General features: G+C 41.3%; 1 pseudogene; it reads left to right on the forward strand.

The window, feature by feature from the left end:
* Positions 1 to 3,428: 3,428 nt before the first annotated feature.
* Positions 3,429 to 12,844, forward strand: part of LOC103680245 — a 45,298-nt pseudogene continuing 35,882 nt past the window's right edge.

Genomic DNA, 12,844 nt, shown 5'->3' on the forward strand with positions numbered 1-12,844 from the left:
GTATTGGAGTGTGGAAAATATTAGAACTTTCATGTGTATGTAGTCTTATCTCATCTTTTTATTATTGACATCGTTGTGGTATCTGTAATAAAAATATTTATAAAATATACACATGTACATCTAAACTAACATACCCACACATGCATAGAAGCTAAACGTTTTTATGAATGAAATACATTGCCAATAAAATTTGGAGTCTACTGCTTTCCTTTTTTCATTTTGATGATTTCTCTAAATGACAGTGTCCACTCCTGTAGCATCAATTAATACATAAATAATGATGATTCCCACATCTATATTGTGAGCCTAAACTTCACTTCTAACCTTCACATTTAAATTTCCAACCAGCTGCTGAATATTTCCACATAGGTTTTCTGGAGTTATTTCAAAATCAGTCTGTCTTAAGTTTGAACTAACTTTTTGTTCCTCCCTATTTCCCCAATCTGTTGTTCCTCATTTTCTACTTTTGTTAACTACAAAATTTTCTGAGTGAGAAACCTGGAAGCCTTTCTTGACTCCTCCTTCATTTCTTGCAATACATTTTCTATGGTATACCCCCACAACAATATCTTTATTTCAAGCCCTCAATTTTATTACAACTGTTAGAAACCTCCTAACTAGTTTCTCTACCTCCAGTTTTATTTCCCTTCAGTTCCTCCTTCAGCCTACTGTCAGAGAATCCTTATGGATTGTAAAGAGATTATGTCATTTTTCCTTCTTAAGACTGTCAGCCACCACTGACTTCTCAATGAAATGCATGATCTTTTAGCATGGCCTGGCAGGCATAGAAGACCCTTAATGATGATAGGGCTCTGGCTATCTCTCCAGAATCAGCTTTTCACCCTCTTACAAGATATAGACAAGGCCTTCTGTTTTCCAAGTGCACCATGCTCTCATATTGCTCAGGGCATTTACGAAGGTCATTTGTTTTGTCTAGAATGCCCTTCCTTTAGAATCCCTAGCAAAACTCAATTCAAATGGCCAATTCAATTCAATTGAATTCAAATTCAAATTCAAATTCCTCCTCTAGGAATTCTTTGCTGATAACAATTCCTTCCAAGATTGGTTTTGTCCATCAATTGTTAACAAAGAAACAATTAATCGTTAACAAAGAAACAATTGCTAATTAACAATCTTTTTTTTTTTTTTAATGATTTTTTATTATATTATGTTAGTCACCATACAGTACATCCCCGGTTTTCGATGTAAGGCTCGATGATTCATTAGTTGTGTATAACACCCAGTGCACCATGCAATATGTGCCCTCCTTACTACCCATCACCGGCCTATCCCATTCCCCCACCCCCCTCCCCTCTGTAGCCCTCAGTTTGTTTCTCATAGTCCATAGACTCTCATGTTTCATTCCCCCTTCTGATTACCCCCCCTTTCTTTATCCCTTTCTTTCCCTACTGATCATTCTAGTTCTTATGTTCCATAGATGAGAGAAATCATATGATAGTTGTCTTTCTCTGCTTGACTTATTTCACTTAGCATTATCTCCTCCAGTGCCGTCCATGTTGTAGCAAATGTTGAGAACTCGTTCTTTCTGATTGCTGAGTAATATTCCATTGTATATATGGACCACAACTTCTTAATCCAGTCATCTGTTGAAGGGCATCTCGGCTCCTTCCACAATTTAGCTATTGTGGACAATGCCCGGTGAACAGTCTTGATCTCCTTATTAGTTAAGACCTTCTGTATGATATGGATAATTTTCATTTTTTTCTTCATAAAAGATTCATGCATTCTTTGTTAGGTTAATTTCTAGATAGTTGTTGGTTGTTAATGTGAATGGTATTTCCTATTGTATTTTTCTAGTTAGCTGAGTCTCTGCATCTGTTAGCTGAGTCTCTGCATCTGCTAATTGAGAGATAACACAGAGTTCAAGAAAAATCTGCCACCTCAGACACTGGCTGAGAAGCTAGAGGACCAGGCCCTCATGTTTTTCAACTCACCAGTCTTTTCGATACATAGTCTCAGAGTTTAGAAGCACACTGATGGCCTGGAATGTGCCCGGGGAAGCAGAAGCTAGCCCCAGAGAGTCCCTGGGCTGGCCTGTACTGGGCTGGGCTGTGACGGGTTCAAGACCCATAAGAGGGCACCTGGGAAACATAATAATGTGGGGCTGGAGTGGAGGGAAGATGAAGCTGCAGTGACCTCCCTTCCTTCTGAGCTTCCCCTTAGCCCTAGTCTTGTACGGAGGGAGCGCTGCTGGACCACGGGGCCCAGGCCGAAGAAAGGTCAGTGTATCAGGGGACCAATACAGCCTTTGCTGGTTGTCCCAGAGCTAACAACGTGGCTCCTGAGCAGAACGATGGTTCGTTTCTACTTAGGTTTAGGAAGATAGTGAAGGCTTCAGAGGCTGTTTGAGCTTTGCTAGAAAAAGGGACCCAGGTAGGGCTCACAATAAGTAACAAGGGTGCTTCTCTAGCTCAGCTCCGGTGTGATAAAATCTGTTTGCGTTTCCGAATCACGTAACGGTTTAGGTAATGACGTAAGCAGAAGAAGATCGCAGTACTAACTGAGCGGACATCCAATCAGCCAGCAAACATTTACCAAACCCCCATATCTGTCCATGCTATGCCAGGTACTTGCGATGCAGAGATGGACCTGATATATTTCTCGTTCTCAAGTAACCTACACGTAAACAAAGAAATTCAGTAAAGTGTTCCAGTAACTACAGATTTGGAGTAGAGCACGCCACGGAGGAAAATGGGACTAAGGGCTATAGAGCCCAGCAGGTTTTTGAAAGAAGCTCCCATGTGCGTGAGCTCATTATAAATAGGTGCTCCCAAGACAGACACAGGGGAAAGAGCCTTCCAGGCCAAGAAGAAGGCGTAGCAGGAGCTAAAACACAGAGCCATTAAGTAGCTAGTTGGGTTCAGGCCTGTCCCAGACCTGCACACATCCTCGCATATGCTGTGTCCTGAATGAATGAACGGAGAGACGGGTCAATGAAGTGCTTAGCGGAAAAGAACGTGGGCTTTGGAGTCAAACTGTATTATACTAGATATCGAGAGTAGTCAAATTCTTAGAGAAAGTAAAACAGTAGTTGTCATCGGCTACAGGGGAGGGCGCCATGGGAAGTCGTTTAATGAGTATCAAAAAATTCTGGAAATTGGTTTCACACAACGTGAATATACTTAACACTACTGAATTATATCCTTGAAAATGCTTCTAATGGTAAATTTTATGTTATGTGTATTTTACCACAATTGAATCTTTAAAATAAACTATAAAGTCCCCAAGTTACTTATATTAGGAAAGGGTTATTCTGTCTATATTATCCCACGGTTGACAAGGGCCCGAATAACTTGTCGATTTGAAACCTCCTCTGTTTTGTGAGACAGACATTGAGAGTTTCGATTCTAGTCACCTGCTTTAAAATGGGAGAGGCTTCTGACTCCTAACCACATCTTTTTTAGGAAATGACTGTCCAAGGTGAGGTCCAATCAAGTCCATTACCTCCTGGGTCTGCTCCTGGACGCGTCCTCTCCTGGCGGCAGGCAGGGGCGGTCCTAGGAACCAGGCTGGATCTTGAGAGGCTGGGGAAGGTGAGTCGTCGGGCTGCGGGCTTCGGAAGGAAGCGCGGTAAGAAATAAAGTTCTGGAAGGGGGGAGGGGGCTGGTGGGATGGGCGGCCAGGAGGGGGAAGCCACGTATTGCTGGCATTGTTATTCATTTCTAACCCTTTTACCCTTTACATAGCAGAACTATATATGTCAATTTTCACAGTAAAGGGGAAAACATTTAAGATGCATTACTTTGTTGACCTAAGTTTCTCAGAAATGACATTATTAGGAAAAGCTTCCAGAAACACATAGATTTTAATGTGCTGCATCACCTAATATGCACACAACAGAAGTTTATGGGCTAGTTATGTTATCTTTGCATTTATATTCTTCCTTATATTGTTAGTTTCTCATCCATATGTCCTGTTTTCCCAAACTAGGATGATTAGTTCTCAGAGAACAGAAACTATATGGTGATTTTTTTTTACCCAGAATGTAGTAAATTGTCATTAAGTGCATGCTATTTGGTTGATCATTTTCTCAGAGTATCACAAGTCACAACAGGACCTCCTGGAAGCATCTGACTGATTTGGACTCCTTTTAAATTAGGCTAATGATTAAACCACAGTTTTCACAAACTGGCAGCCCTCAAGCTGAACCTAGTCTTCATAGAATAGTTGTCATCAGATTTTTAAAAGAAACAATCTCAATAGTTCTGCATCCACATCTCTCTGACATTTGCTATCTGCCTGTCGTAAAGTAGCCACTAATGCCCTTCTCCTCATGAAAATCTCTAGAGAAAAGACTTTAAGTATATAAATCATCACTAAATAATCGAGTTTGCTTGGTAACCAACTCAAATTTCTCCACTTTTATTTTCTTGCCTCTTTTCCCACTTCTTGGTGATCAGACTAAGCAAAAAATCTCTTTACATAATAAATCTTATATTGAAAGACTGTGACAAGCCACCCCTTAGCCATCCATTCTCAAGGAGAAATAAGCCTAATTCATTTCACTTATTTTCACAATCTATTTTTATATCTTTCATTCTGTCGCACTGATTCCAAACTCACCATCTCCAATCCCCACCACCACCAGTGGTTAGAGCATAAATGTAAACAGAACCATGTAAATTCCCTTATTTTAAAAACTTTTCTGGCCTCCCATTGACTAGGATGCATTTGAATCCCATTCCATGGCCTACAGGCCCTGAGGACCCAACTTCTATCAAATTCTCCACATAAAGTCTTGCTACTTCCTGTTTTGCATTCTATGCTTCAGCAACTTTATACTTCTGTTTCCCACTGTTTACCTATATGCCTTTGCTCCAAATGCCTCCCACTTGGATTACTCCTTCCCAAGTTGTCTCCACAGATTTCTTACTCATTCTTTAAGGTTCCAGCTTTCCATTGTTATTCGATCCTCCGCTGATTTCCATAGTGAAGTGTGCACACCTGAGGGAGTGGCTATAGATGATGTATTGGAGTGTGGAAAATATTAGAACTTTCATGTGTATGTAGTCTTATCTCATCTTTTATTATTGACATCGTTGTGGTATCTGTAATAAAAATATTTATAAAATATACACATGTACATCTAAACTAACATACCCACACATGCATAGAAGCTAAATGCTTATGAATGAAATACATTGCCAATAAAATTTGGAGTCTACTGCTTTCCTTTTTTTCATTTTGATGATTTCTCTAAATGACAGTGTCCACTCCTGTAGCATCAATTAATACATAAATAATGATGATTCCCACATCTATATTGTGAGCCTAAACTTCACTTCTAACCTTCACATTTAAATTTCCAACCAGCTGCTGAATATTTCCACATAGGTTTTCTGGAGTTATTTCAAAATCAGTCTGTCTTTAAGTTTGAACTAACTTTTGTTCCTCCCTATTTCCCAATCTGTTGTTCCTCATTTTCTACTTTTGTTAACTACAAAAATTTTCTGAGTGAGAAACCTGGAAGCCTTTCTTGACTCCTCCTTCATTTCTTGAAACATTTTCTATGGTATACCCCCACAACAATATCTTTATTCAAGCCCCTCAATTTTATTACAACTGTTAGAAACCTCCTAACTAGTTTCCTCTACCTCCAGTTTTATTTCCCTTCAGTTCCTCCTCTTCAGCCTACTGTCAGAGAATCCTTATGGATTGTAAAGAGATTATGTCATTTTTCCTTCTTAAGACTGTCAGCCACCACTGACTTCTCAATGAAATGCATGATCTTTTAGCATGGCCTGGCAGGCATAGAAGACCCTTAATGATGATAGGCTCTGCTATCTCTCCAGAATCAGCTTTTCACCCTCTTACAAGATATAGACAAGGCCTTCTGTTTTCCAAGTGCACCATGCTCTCATATTGCTCAGGGCATTTACAAGGTCATTTGTTTTGTCTAGAATGCCCTTCCTTTTAGAATCCCTAGCAAAACTCAATTCAAATGGCCAATTCAATTCAATTGAATTCAAATTCAAATTCAAATTCCTCCTCTAGGAATTCTTTGCTGATAACAATTCCTTCCAAGATTGGTTTTGTCCATCAATTGTTAACAAAGAAACAATTAATCGTTAACAAAGAAACAATTGCTAATTAACAATCTTTTTTTTTTTTAATGATTTTTATTATATTATGTTAGTCACCATACAGTACATCCCCCGGTTTTCGATGTAAGGCTCGATGATTCATTAGTTGTGTATAACACCCAGTGCACCATGCAATATGTTCTCCTTACTACCCATCACCGGCCTATCCCATTCCCCCCCCTCCCCTGTAGCCCCCTCAGTTTGTTTCTCATAGTCCATAGACTCTCATGTTTCATTCCCCTCTGATTACCCCCTTTCTTTATCCCTTCTTTCCTTACTGATCATTCTAGTTCTTATGTTCCATAGATGAGAGAAATCATATGATAGGTTTCTTCTCTGCTTGACTTATTTCACTTAGCATTATCTCCTCCAGTGCCGCCCCATGTTGTAGCAAATGTTGAGAACTCGTTCTTTCTGATTGCTGAGTAATATTCCATTGTATATATGGACCACAACTTAATCCAGTCATCTGTTGAAGGGCATCTCGGTCCTTCCACGATTTAGCTATTGTGGACATTGCTGCTATGAACATTGGGGTGCATATGGCCCTTCTTCACTACGCCTGTATCTTTAGTAAACACCCAGTAGTGCAATGGCTGGGTCATAGGGTAGCTCAATTTTTAACTTTTTAAGGGACCTCCACACTGTTTTCCAGAGTGGCTGTACCAACTTCGATTCCCACCAACAATGTAGGAGGGATCCCCTTTCTCCACATCCTCTCCAACAATTGTTGTTTCTTGCCTTGTCTATTTTTGCCATTCTAACTGGCGAAGGTGGCATCTCAGTGTGGTTTTGATTTGAATTTCCTTGATAGCTACCGATTTTGAACATTTTTTCATGTGTCTGTTAGCCATTTGTATGTCTTCATTGGAAAAGTGTCTGTTCATTTCTTCTGCCCATTTTTTTTGATTTGTTTATTTGTTTCTCGTGTATTGAGTTTGAGAAGTTCTTTGTAGATCTTGATACCAGTCCTTTATCTGTAGTGTCATTTGCAAAATCTTCTCCATTCCGTGGCTGCCTCTCTTAGTTTTTCTGACTGTTTCCTTGGCTGTAGAAACTTTTAATCTTGATGAAGTCCCATAAATTCATTTTATCTTTTGTTTCTCTTGCCTTTGGGGATGATATCATGAAAAAGGTTGTTTGGCCGATGTCGAGGTTGCTGCCTTTGTTCTCCTCTAGATTTTGATGGATTCCCTGTCTCACATCAAGGTCTTTCATGCATTTGGAGTTTATTTTTGTGTATGGTGTGAGAGAGTGGTCAAGTTTCATTCTTTTGCATGTAGCTGTCCATTCCCAGCACCATTGAAGAGACTGTCTTTTTCCCATCGGATGTTTTTTCCTGCTTTATCAAATATTAGTTGCCCAAAGAGCTGAGGGTCCATTTCGCTCTCTATTCTGTTCCATTGGTCTATGTGTCTGTTTTTGTGCCAGTACCATGCTGTCTTTGTGATCACAGCTTGTAGTACAGCTCGAATGCATTGTGATGCCCAGCTTTGTTTTTCCTTTCAACAGTTCTTGAGATTCGGGTCTTTTCTGGTTCCATACAAATTTAAGGACTATTTGTTCCAGTTCTTTGAAAAACATTCTCGTATTTTGATTGGGATAGCATTGAAAGTGTAGATTGCTCTGGGTAGCATGGACATTTTAACTATGTTAATTTTTCCGATCCATGAGCATGGAATACTTCCATCTTTTATGTCTTCCTCAATGTCTTTAAGAGTGATTTATAGTTTCTTAATAAAGGTCCTTACGCTCTGGTTAAGTTAATCCAAGGTAACGTATGTTTTGGTGCTATTGTAAATGGGATGGATTCCTAATTTCTCTTTCTTCTGCTCGATTCTGTACAGAAATGCAACTGATTTCTGAACATTGATTTTGTATCCCGCCACGTTACTGAATTGCTCTATAACTTCTAATAGTTTGGGAGGCTTTTGATTTTCCATATGAGTATCATGTCATCTGCGAAGAGAGACATTTTATTTCTTTCTTTGCCGATTTGAATACCTTTGATCCCTTTTTGTTGTCTGATTGCTGTTGCAAGGACTTCTAGTACTATGTTGAATAATAGTGGAGAGTGGGCATCCTTGTGAGTTCTTGATCTTAAGGGAAAGGCTTCCGCTTTTCCCCATTGAGAATAATATTTGCAGTAGGCTTTTCATAGATGGCTTTTGGAGATTGAGAAATGTATCTTCTATTCTACACTCTAAGGTTTTAATCAGGAAAGGATGCTGTATTTTGTCAAAGTTTTTTCGCATCGATTGAGAGGATCATATGTTCCTGAGTCTTTTCTTGTTGATAGATGTATCACGCTGATTGATTTGCGAATATTGAACCACACTTGCATCCCAGGTATGAATCCCACTTGATCGTGGTGGATAATCTTTTAATGAACTGTTGGATTCTATTAGTCATCTTGTTGAGGATTTTGGTCCATATTCAGTAGGGAATCGGTGTAATTCTCCTTTTGAGGGGTCTTTGCCTGTTTGGGGATCAAGGTTATTGGCCTCATAGAATGAGTTTGAGCTTTCCTTCTGTTTCTATTTTTGTAGTTCTTTAGGAGAATAGGTTTTCTTCTTGAATGTTTGCAGAATTTCAGGAAACCCAGGCCTGGAGTTTTGTTATTTGAAGGTTGTTTATACTGACTCAATTTCTTCATAATTAATTGGCCTGTTAAGAAATCAATTTCTTCCTGTTTCAATCTTGGTAGTTTATAGGTTTCAGGAAGGATTCCATCTCTTCCAGATTGCTTAGTTTATTGCATAGCTGTTGATAAAAATTTCTAATAATCCTTCCATTCAATGGTGTTCGTCGTGGACTCTCCTTTTTCATTCATAATTTTAATAATCTGGGTCCTTTCTCTTTTCTTTTGGATAAGTCTTGCCAGTGGTCTGTCAATTTTATTGATTCTCTCAAAGAACCAGCTTCTAGTCCTTTGATCTGCTCTATTACTTCTGGTTTCTGCTTGATTGATTTCAGCTCTAATTTTGGTCAACTGTTCCCTCATGCGGGATTAGGCTAGTCCTCTGTTGCTGTTCCAGCTCTTGAGGTGAGAATATAAAAACTGCATTTTAGATGTTTCTATTCTTTGAGTGAGGCTTGGATGGCTGTATTTCCCTTAGGACGCTGCTTTGCAGTATCCCATAGGTTTTGGACTGTTGTATTTTCATTCTCTGGTCTCCATAAATGTTTAATTTGATTTTTGATTTCCGGTTTATCGAATCATTCCTGAGCAGGATGGTTCTTAGTCTCCAAGTGTTTGAGTTTCTTCCAAATTTTTCCTGTGGTTGAGTTCCAATTCAGAGCGTTGTGGTCTGAGAATATGCAGGGGATAATTTCAATCTTTTGGTATCGGTTGAGACCTGGTTTTGTGTCCGCAGAACATGGTCTATTCTTGAAAATGTTCCATGGGCATTAGAATAGAATGAGTATTCTTTGGTTCTGGGGTGTAGTGTTCTATATATATCTAAGAGGTCCAACTCAGCCGAGTATGGCATTCAAAGCCTTTGATTTTTTGCTTAGTTTTTGCCAGGGTGTTCTGTCTATTTCTGAGAGTGGAGGGTTGAGGTCCCCTACTATTAATGTATTTTTATTTATATGTCTCTTTATTCTGGTTAAGAGTTGGCTTTCTGTGTATCTTGTTGCTCCTGTTGGGGCATATATTTATAATTGTCATATCCACTTGTTGAATACTTCCTTTAAGAATAATATAGTGCCCTTCTGCATCTCTAACTATAGTCTGTAGTTTAAAATCCAGTTTATCTGATATGAGAATTGCTACCCCAGCTTTCTTTGAGGTCCATTTGTGAAAGATGGTACTCCATCCCCTTACTCAGTCTGAATGCATCTTTGGGTTCGAAATGAGTCTCTTGTAGACAGCAAATGGATGGGTCATTTCTTTTTATCCAATCTGCAACCCTGTGGCGTTTGAAGCAAGAATTTAAACCATTAATATTAAGACTGAGTACTGAGAGATATGCTTTTAATTCTGCCATGTTGTCAGTAAAGTCTTTGTTTGTATTGGCTGTGACTTTCTGTTCTGTATCACTCTTGGGTCCTTTTTACTTTTATAGAACCCCCCGTAATACCTCCTGTAGGGCTGGTTTCGTGGTTACGAAATTAGCTAGTGACTGTCGATTCTGAAATGTCTTTATATCTCCATCAATTCTGAATGACAGCCTTGCTGGATAAAGGATCCTTGGCTGCATGTTTTTCTCTGAAAGAGCTTTAAAAATGCTCCCCCAACCCTTTCTCTCATTCCAGGTCTGTGTAGACAGGTCTGACGTAATTCTGATGCCTCTGCTTGGTACGTGAGAAATTTCTTTGCCCTGGCCACTTTCAATACTGTATCCTTGGATCTCATATTTGCGAAATGCACTATGACGTGACGTGGCATAGGTCTGTCATGGTTGAGCTTGGGAGGGGTCCTCTCTGCCTCTTGGACACGAATTTTTGTTTCCCTCGCTAGATTAGGGAAGTTTTCAGCTACAATTTGTTCAAATATCTCTTCTAGACCTCTGTTTTTCTCCACCCCCTCGGGGATGCCGATGATTCTAACATTGGATCGTTTCGTTGAGTCAGTAATCTCCCCTAGTCAACATTCGTGGGCGTGGATTTTTTTAAGACCATCTTCTATTTTTATTTTTTCCTCTATTAACCCATCCTCCAATTCACTAACCCTTTCCTCTGCTTCCATGACCCTGGCCGTCAAAGCCTCTAGTTTTGCCTGCATTTGGCTCATAGAATTTTTAATTTCTGTCAAATTCGCTCTCATTTCTGCCCTTAGGGATTCTATATTCTCAGTAACATTTTCCTTAAAACTTTTTTCAAGTCTACTCATTATCTTGACCATTGTTACTCTGAATTCCATTTCTGATAATTTGGTTACATCCATATCCGTTACTTCTGTGGCAGAGGCCACTGACTCACTGTCTTTTCTTTGCTGGGGGGGGCTTCTCCTTCTTGTCATTCTAATGAGGAGAGGTTGCGGGGTTGTCCAGAGCCCAAATTATTGACTGGGTCCCAGGCCGTGCCCCTTGTTTTATAGGGATCTTAGAGATGTGGGCTTCTTCTTTAAAGATTTTATTTATTTACTTATCTGAGAAAGGGAGACAGACAGTCAGCCAGAATGGAACAGAAGCAGGGGAGTGAGAGAGGAAGAAGCAGGCTCCCAGTGGAGGAGCCCGATGAGGGACTCCTTTCAGGAATGCTGGGATCACGCCCTAAGCCGGAGACAGGCGTTCAATGACTGCACCACCCAGGCGCCTCGGGTTGTGGGCTTCTTGATTTTTCAGCCTGCCTTCTGTGTTCTGGGGGAGGGGCCTGCCGCGCCGATCTCAGGCAACCCCTGTTTGGTTAGAGTCTCCGTGTCCCCTGCGAGGGAGGATGGGGATGGGCACTCTCTGAGCCGGTATTTCCAGGCTTTTGTTCTCTGGCAGCTTTCCCTGGCGGCCGGCTATGCCTCTTCTGAGGGTCAGAGCAGCAGAGGCTGCATTGTCACAGAACAAAGGGATTGCGGCCCATTCTCCACTGATGTTCTGGCCACTTTAACTCTATTACTGTTGGTGCTGCTCAACCCTGCAGCGTCCCGGGATGTGCGCACCAACTCGGCGTCCCTGCCCTCACTTCCAGGGCCGGCGCGTCTCTGTCCTTTGTGTTTCTAATGCCGCCAGCCACCGGCCGCCCCGCACGCTCCCGGGTCTCCCGGTCTCAGTCTATGCCCGGTGAGCACACCTCGATTCCGGAGTTTCGTGAGAAGCCTAGTGGCGCGCGCACCCAGTTCAGGGTCTCAGTCTGCTATTTCACGGGTGCCGACCGCGAGTCCGCCCGCTCCCCCGTGCAGGTGGCCCGCCAGCCGCCAGCCGCCCCACGTGCACTCCGGAAGCTCCCGGTCTCAGTCTGGATCCCGTGAGCGCACCGGGATTCCGGTGTTCCGGGAGATGCCTGGTGGCGCGCGTTCACGGCTCACCGGTCTCAGTCCTCTGTCTCGCGGGTGCCCTCTGTGAGTCCGCCCGCTCCCCCGTGCAGGTGGCTGCCGCTTCCCGGCACCCAAACGCGGCGGCTCCCTCCCCCTTCTGTTAATCTCCCGATATCTGTGCACGGTTTACAGCTCCCCTCTTCGTACCTCAATACTCAGCGCTGGAGATGTTCATTTGTAGAGATCCAGATGCATCATCCTGCATCTCAGGCTGATTCCGTGGTTATTTAGGCTGGTCTGGTATCTATCCAGCTCGACTCAGGGGACCAGCTGAAAAAGGGGTCCCCTAATCCTCCTCCATCTTAACTCACTCCGCTAATTAACAATCTTGTTAATCTTCTTAGGTGTTTCCAAAACTCCAGGTGCACAGTTCTATTATGTGTAGAGTGTGAATAAAGATTATTTTTGAATGAATGAATGGTTTGAAGCTATTTTCTGAAAAATCTCCAAAGTACCCATATATCATTAAAAATTCAAAGGAAGAAGTTTATTTTTATTAGATCTGAACTAGTTCAGAAAATGGTGGAAAGATGACTTCTTCGGTGTAACAGATTCTGAGAAATTCAGAGCTGTAAGGGAACTATAGCAGCTGATTAGTCTCACTCCCATTTCACTGGTGAGAAAACTGAGACTCAGAGTTTACATACTTGCCTAAGCTATGTAAGTAATAAGCAGCAGAGCTGGGAATGAAAACAATCCCTCCTGTATTTCTTTTCAGTGTGCATTTTCCTGACTACACTAGAAGTTCCTAACCCTTTTTGTGCCG

Source organism: Ursus maritimus, assembly GCF_017311325.1.
Source record: "Ursus maritimus isolate PB19 chromosome X unlocalized genomic scaffold, ASM1731132v1 scaffold_X1, whole genome shotgun sequence".
Classification (NCBI taxonomy): Eukaryota; Metazoa; Chordata; class Mammalia; order Carnivora; family Ursidae; genus Ursus; species Ursus maritimus.